This window comes from Lagenorhynchus albirostris, unplaced genomic scaffold (assembly GCF_949774975.1).
Source record: "Lagenorhynchus albirostris unplaced genomic scaffold, mLagAlb1.1 scaffold_350, whole genome shotgun sequence".
In the NCBI taxonomy this organism is placed as follows: Eukaryota; Metazoa; Chordata; class Mammalia; order Artiodactyla; family Delphinidae; genus Lagenorhynchus; species Lagenorhynchus albirostris.
This window is the reverse complement of record NW_026783560.1, coordinates 1,904-10,085: the sequence shown is the minus strand read 5'-3', so window position 1 is coordinate 10,085 and position 8,182 is coordinate 1,904. Positions and strand designations below refer to the sequence as shown.

Sequence of the window (8,182 nt, the reverse complement as noted above, 5' to 3'; positions counted from 1 at the left end):
TTACCCATATTACAGGCATTCCATATAACCCTCAAGTATTATAGAACGTGCAAATAGATCTTTAAAGCTAACTATTGAAAAAATAAAAAGGGGGGAATTGTATAGAACAACGCCACATAACCTTATAAATGATGCTCTGTTTATTTTAAATGTTCTCACTGTTGACAAATTTGGCTGCTCTGCAGGGGGAAGGTTGGTGGCTGAGCCAAGATTGGCCTCTCAATCTCCGGAGGTCCTCTGGAAAGATCCGTTAACCAGCACTTGGCGTGGTCCTGATCCTGTGTTGATTTGGGGACGTGGTCACGTGTGTATCTTTCCCAGATCAGCGCCTGGACCTTGCTGGCTTCCTGAACGCTTAGTCAAGCAAATAGATGGCTCGCCACAGCTCACCTAGTTCAGAAGATGAAGAAGCTCTGCATCTCTCCCGAAAATTTGACAGTGTTGATTCAGAAAAAGAAGAAGAGGAGACCACTTGCCAGGACGACTCAAAGGAGTGATGTTCCAACTTGGGGACAGATTAAACAACTGGTTTCATGAGCTCAAGAGTCAGTGAAACAACAGAATAATCCTGTTACACCTGTAACTTTATTTTTGGCTATGTTGGCAACCATTTCATGTGTTCCCTCTGTTAATGCAGCAACTTACTGGGCCTATGTACCTGATCCTTCACTATTACAACCCATATCTTGGTCTGAAGCAGAGTTTCCTGTATTTTACAATGATAAATGTTTATGGGCCTCTTATTGGGAATATAAAACAAATCAATATGTCTGTAAATTATACTAACTGGCTTAGTACCCATCCTGTCTGTCTTAGCCCATTGAATCTGGAAACTGGACGTGTAAAGGCTATTAGTTATGAGCATACAGATGTTTATGAGGGAACGGATCAATCAATTAGTTTGTCAGGCTCTCCAGGCATCCTTCGTTTTACAGGAACCAACATTACTCTTACATGCCCGGCTACCAGCTGACGAGAGTATCTTAAGGATACCATCATTTGGTATAAAATGGGCAACCTATTAATATTAGAGGTCAAATCTCATACACCTCACCACTTAGGGATTCCGCTATTACTATAGCCAAGGTTACAGGTGAAGATTCAGGAAATTATTTCTGTATGAAGCGTTTACTTGGAGGACAAGGGATACTTATAGCTGGACATAAGGTTACTATGCTTAACAGAAAATCAAAAAATCAATTGCCTCCCCTTATGACCGTTAACTTTCCTGGATCCAATTTTGAACGTTGCAATGCATCTTGGAATAAAAACCAAATATGGTGTACTATAGATTATACCACGGTGTCAATTCTTATCTCTTCTTTTCCCATCATAGATAGGTTTATCACATTTCAAAAGAACTGGGATATATGGAAACTAGTTCTAACTTATTCCAATACACCTGTTATAACTTGTGTTTCTCCTCCATATACACGTTTGTGTGGTTCTATTAACATTGGTAATTCTTCCAAAGGAGGATATAATATTAGCTGTGTTAATTGTATTTTTAGCAGTTGTATGTTCCCTTCTGCAGGAACGCAATCTGTGCTTATACTAAAGCAACCCATGTATGTTATGGTGCCTGTACATCTGAGAGAACCTTGGTATGAAGATACTGGAGTACAGGCATGGGTGGAAGTCTCTAAAGCCTTGCAGAGGAGACGCTTTCTTGCGTGGCTAATAGTAAGTTTACTTGCGTCGGCTGCTCTGTCTGCTACCGTGGCTACTGCCGGTCTTGCTCTTTCACAGAGTATTAATCATGCTCACTTTGCTAATCAGTTATCTCAACATAGCAGTCTTGCTTTATCTTTACAAAGTCACATATATTTACGGATTAATAACAAGTTAGATGAATTTAAAAACGCAATTTTGGGGGTTAGAGATCAGATGGCAGCATTAAAATTGAGGATGCGTTTAGCTTGTCATGCAAAGTATACATGGATGTGTGTTACTCCTTAAAAGTACAGTGACTGTATTTGGGAATGGGAAAAAGTAAAAATGCATCTGCTGAGTGTTTGGTCAGATAATAATATTAGTCTTGATCTTAAGAAATTAAATGCTGAAATTCAGGATATACAAAATACACATCTTGATGATGTTTCGCCAGAAGACGTAATTCAAACTTTACTGGATCATTTAAAGTGGTTAAACCCTCAGTCTTGGATTACTGGAAGGTTGTCAGGATTTATTACCCTGGCCATAATTTGCCTATTATTGATAATAATCTTCTCATGTCTGTTTCGTATCCTCATGCAACAGTACACTACTCTCGGCACTAAACTTCATGGAATTATTTTGCAGCAAAAGTTAAAAAATAAAAAAGGGGGACCTGTGGGAAGCAGTCAGCCTTGAGAGCAGGTAAGGACATGCCAGGCATGCGGCCGCTGCTCGAAGGGACTGTCCCTACTTGTTCCCCTCCTTGTTCCATTCCATGGGAGATAAATCACCAGGGCCCAGCGATCAGAAAGAATGTAAAATGAGACAAGCAAAGCTGTCTTTCCCCTGCACATGCAGGTTATTTTTGATGCTTCTGGGTTTATGGGTTTCCTCCCGGGGAAGTTAACCTTGAGCCGAGACAGTCTGTAGATAATGTAAACCACCATCTGGCAGCCTTCCTTTTTCTAGTCTATATAATCTGCAACTGTAGCGCAATAAAATTTGCCTTGCAACCATCAATTGTCTTGGTCCTTCTGACCCCATCCGTCGGTGCTACTTCAGTTCCTTACCCCTTCCCTTCTGACCCTGGGCAGTGAAATCCTCTTTGTCCGGCTGGTCCGCGGCACACATGAATATATGTTTTTGTCTTGCTGTACTGCACCTGTGCTGTCTAGTAACAGATATTTTGTCTGCTAGTAGTGTTCTAGATTATGTCTTTCCAAAGCGCTGAGGCAGTGCACCTATTCTGTAGTTGCAGCTGATGCCTGAATGTAGCCTAGCTGACAAATTATTGATTAATAAGAACTGGAATTTCTCAAAGATTTGTACTGTTAACCAAAATCTGAGCAAGGAGTCTCAAATGTAATTCTTAGCCAGAATTACATGTTAATGAACCATTTAACAGTGTGAATCAAGGAACATCAGTGTAAGGATTTCTTTTAATTTATTTTTTACCTGCTTGAGATATCAGTTAAAGTTTGCCAGCTTGGTTGCAGATGAACGGGCGTTTGAAGTTCACCAAACTACTTAATGTGGGATAGGATAATAGACTTCCAGCGCCCTCAAGGCTGTGACCTTGCAGCCATTTTACATAGCACATCCTCCTCCTATAGGGATGAACCTTTCCCTGGCCCGAAAAGTAGCAGCTCTGTTGAAGCTTTGCTTATTGTAACAGGATTTTGTTTCCAGGTTACATGTCTGTGGAAGACTTAATTCTGAGTAGAGATATAGATATTACTGAAAACTAATTGTTTTTTCTATTATACTCTGATTTATCAAGAAAGTAAAACATTTAAACTGTGCTACAGAAATTCAGAAGTTGTCTTGCAATCTTTAAACAATAAATGAATGAGTTGCCCTTAAAAAAAAAAGGATTAAGCAGTTAAGCTGTTGGTCCCACATCAGACAAATTTTCCTATACCTTCCATCAATATTGTTAACAGAGACTGTTATTTTATTAATCCTAAGATCCCGTGATTCTTTCTTCATGTTTCAGGGGACAGCAGGTGAGAGAGTGGATTTGTTAAGCTGGGTGGGTTTATCCTTCTTTTATGCGTTCATTCAATTTTATGTTCATTTACTTATTGTACACACATGGCAATAGAAGCTGCTAAAGCAATCATTGCTATTCTGCAAAACAACAAGGCAGAGAAGCAGATGTCTTATTTCTGAGATTTCTCCCCCCAGGATTATTATGATTAAAGATCCTTTCCCCCCACTCCCTGGAGAGGACAAGGGGCTGCTCGCTGGAGGTTTTTTAATGACTTGGGGAAAGGCTCAAATATCCCCCCATTATGGTAATCCACCCCAGGGGCAAACCACACAAGAATATTATGAATTTATTTTATTTTTCTATCCTTGCAAAGGTAATACTCAGCTCATTAGAATATGAAAACTATACTGTCAAATTTCAGAATTACATGGATGAAGAAAATCACCAAAGTGGCATCATATCACGTGTGTTATAGTTGTATTGACTATATTGACTATATTAACTATGTTGTGTTAACAATATATTGTATAACTATATATTGAAAAGGCAAAATGCTGTAACTTATTTCAGAAAAAATAATTATGTTAGCAAACCCCAAATTGTACACTGTAGACAGGTCCTAGGAAAAGAAGATTTAATTCATAGTGGACAAGAGGTTAGCTTCTGTTTTCAGCCATGTGCTATTTCAAGAATTAAACGTCATGAATAATACAGGATATAAGAGGAATAGTCTAAAGACGGAAAAGCACATTTTGATTAGGAAAGAGAATTTAAGGCTTAAGTCTTTTTTTTTTAAGGAAAACTGCCTTATTACTATGAGATAAGAAAATTGTTTCCTTCTTTTCTTCCTTGCTTTCTTCTTTTTCTTTTTTTTAACCTTTTTAATTTTGGATATTTGACCTCTAAGCTGAGATGACTGAAAATGCCTCCTCTGGGCATCAACCTTTTTGAAAGACTTTTTCCCCCTCCCTAAGGACTATTTGTCTCTTGGAGGCATTGCCTACATTACTCACCAAGAGGCAAGCATTTGTCCTTGCACTAAATGCTGACGTCTCCTGATAAGAGGGAAGCTGCAAAGTAGAAGAATTGAAGGTCAATATGTTGATAGTGGTCTCAAGAGCATTGATGTACATTTGTGTATTGGGGAAGGGGAGAGAAGCTTGAGAGTGGGCCAGTGGGGAGGGGTAAATATTTTGTGATGCTGTCTACCTATGGGCTTATAAAGTTTACAGCTGCATTAGGAGGACAAGCATTACCATTAGCATGAAAAGTAGGGCAGACCTCAGTTGCAAAAGCTTCTAGCCATACACATAGGGCAATACGTAAATGATACACCTTATTGCATTCACCCATTCACCCTCCCCTGTTCATGCTAATTGGAAATTTCAGTCCATTTCAGAGAAGTAACACAACTATCGATCATTTTCCCTGGCACGAATCTTCCTAGAGCTCACGCACTAGCCCATGTGTCTTAGATTTAATATCTGATCACTAGCTGGATTGAAGCCAAGAGGTGGTTCCCAAAGTTGCTGCACATGAGAATCACTTGGGGAACTCTGAGACCTCCCTGTGCCCAGGCTCCTCCCTAGACCTACTGAATCAAAATCTCTGGGGCTGGGACCCAGACACCAATGTTTTTCTTAAAAGCTCTTTAGGTCATTCAAATGAGCAGCAAAGCTTGAGAAGCAGCCCAATAACGGGAACAAACTTATTTCACACAGATAAAGTGGGGCAATTCATATGTTAAAAGAACATGAATATATGTCCATGCCTCTCTCACGCCTTGTCACAGTTTACCCTTCCCCCTCCCCATATCCTCAAGTCCGTTCTCTAGTAAGTCTGTGTCTTTATTCCTGTTTTACCCCTAGGTTCTTCATGACATTTTTTTTCTTAAATTCCATATATATGTGTTAGCATACGGTATTTGTCTCTCTCTTTCTGACTTACTTCTACACTGTTGGTGGGGATGTAAATTGGTGCAACCACTATGGAAAACACTATGGCAGTTCCTCAAAAAGCTAAAAATAGAGCTACCATGTGATCCAGCAATCTTACTCCTGGGCAAATATCTGGACAAAACTATAATTCGAAAACATACATGCACCCCTATGTTCACAGCAGCACTATTTATAATAGCCAAGACATGAAAACAACCTAAATGTCCACTCACAGATGAATGGATAAAGAAGGTGTGATATATATAAAATGGAATACTACTCAGCTATAAAAAAGAATGAAATAATGCCATTTGCAGCAACATGGCTGGACCTAGAGACTATTATACTAAATGAAGTAAGTGAGAAGGAGAAAGACAAATACCATATGATATCACTTATATGTGGAATCTAGAATATGATACAAATGAACTTATCCATGAAACAGAAACAGACTCACAGACATAGCACACAAACTTGTGGTTCCCGAGGGGAAGGGGGAGGTGGGGGAGTGATGGATTGGGAGTTTGGGATTAGCAGAGGTAACTATTATATATATGATGGATAAACAACAAGGTCCTACTGTATAGTACAGGGAACTATAGTCAATGTCCTGTAATTAACCATAATGGAAAATATGAAAAATTATATATATGTATAACTGAATCACTTTGTTGTACAGCATAAACTAACACAACATTGTATATCAACTATACTTCAGTAAAATAAATTTTTAAAAAAAGGAAAAAAACATGAATATATATATATATACATATATATATATATATTTCTTTTTTTCCTCTTTATTCTGTTTGTGTTTCAAATAGGCTTTTTTTTTTTCCTTCTGCAAAAAGCGTTATTGTTTCCATTTGGTCCAAGGCTTGGGAGAGGGCTCCAGGGCGGTTACAAAGCTGCCTAGTAGCTGCAGAGCAGGGCTTCAGGCAGAAGCTCTGATGCCAGAGGGGCTCCTCAGAGGCCGCTGGACTTCAGAGACTCCTGTTTGTGCTCGAGGGTGAGCCTTTCAAAGAGATACTCGCCCAGCACAGCCTGCGGACCAGCCAGCCTGCGGAGGTTGGTCAGGTGGTCGCCCATCTTCTTGATGAGTTTCACCTGCTCCTCCAGGAAGCGGCTCTCCAGGAAGTCACAGAGGTGGGAGTCTGCGCGGGCGGAAGCCAGGGCGCGCAGATCTGATAGTGCCTGGTGCAGGCTCTTCTCCCTAAGAATGGCGGCTTCCACAGCGTCCTGGGTTTTACCCCACTCATCTTGAGAAGGCTTCCGCGCATCCTGGAAGAGGGCGCGGCCACAGCACTGGTTTTGCATTTTCAAGAGACGCTGGGCGCCCTCACACGTCTCCTCAGCCAGTTGGCGAAAAATGTGGCCCACACTGTCCAGAGTCCCATTGTTGCTGTCAAAATAGAAGCTCAGAGAGAGGTAAGTGTCCCCAGATGCATGTTGAACAGGCGGTGGACGGCGGCCTCCACCTCGATGGAATAATTCTGACGAACCTGGGAACTCGTGGTTGATCAGTGATGAGGAGCTAAGCTCAAAAAACGGTGTTGGCCTGTCCTGGAGGCTGAGGATAGCTGAGTGGCTGATTCCAAAGATTGCGACAGGAAGAAAGGTTGGAGGGTGGTCGGGGGCTGGAGCAAGGAGCGTCCCTGGGTCTGTTCATTCCAGACACTGTTGAAGCAGAAGACAGAACTGCAGGACTGCCGAGCGCACTGCCTCAAATAGGCTTTGATATAAATGAACCAGAAGTCCAAGCAAGGACAAAACTTACCCTTCCCCCCACCAAAATAGCTGGCGATACTAGAATCTAGACCTGGGAAGGGATTCTTCCATTACTTTCTGAACATTCCAAGCCACTAGAGCAGTGGTTCTCAAAGTATGGTCACCTTGTAACCAAGCAGTACCCTATGGGGCCTTCCTAGGACAGACCCATCCCCCATATCCTCTGCTGTAGTTCCTCTCTGAAGTACTCAGATAATAGTATCTCAGGCATATTCCTTGAGTTTTCAGATGCTAAAAACCACCACCCAATGGAAGAAATTAACTCCTTGATGATCATGAGCACGTAGCCCCCAGACCTTCTGGCACCTAAGGATGGATAATGTTACCTGCCCTGTGGCCTCCACATCAACCAATCAGAGGACTGTGCACGAGCTGATCACATTCCCTGGGACGTCCCTCCCTCACCTGGCCTTTAAACATGCTTTGCTGAAATCCTTTGGAGATTTCAGGGTGTTTTGGAACTCGGGCCACCCCTCTCCTTGCTCGATCCTGCAATAAACCTTTCTCTGCTCCAGACTCCAACCTTTAGGTTTGTTTGGCCTCACTGTGCTTCAGACACACGAACCTGCATTCGGTAACAACCTGACCAGTTTTACCAGCGTCCCCTGATAATGTGTCAGATATTCAAGTTTTAGGGCCCTGTCTCAGCCCTATGGAATCAGCAGCTCTGGTGGGGCTCAGTGATCTCTGTTATAACAGGCCCTCCAGATGATTTTTATTCACCTTAAAGTTTGAAAATATCTGCATTGTCAGCTGGCCAAAGCGTCCACCAGCAGGTGAAGGGGAGTGGTGCCTGGAAAAGATAGGG

General features: G+C 41.6%; 1 pseudogene; it reads right to left on the bottom strand.

Annotated features, from left to right (window-relative positions):
• Positions 1-6,405: 6,405 nt before the first annotated feature.
• LOC132514360 (ferritin light chain-like) lies at positions 6,406-7,095 on the bottom strand (annotated as a pseudogene).
• Between the last annotated feature and the right edge of the window lie 1,087 nt (positions 7,096-8,182).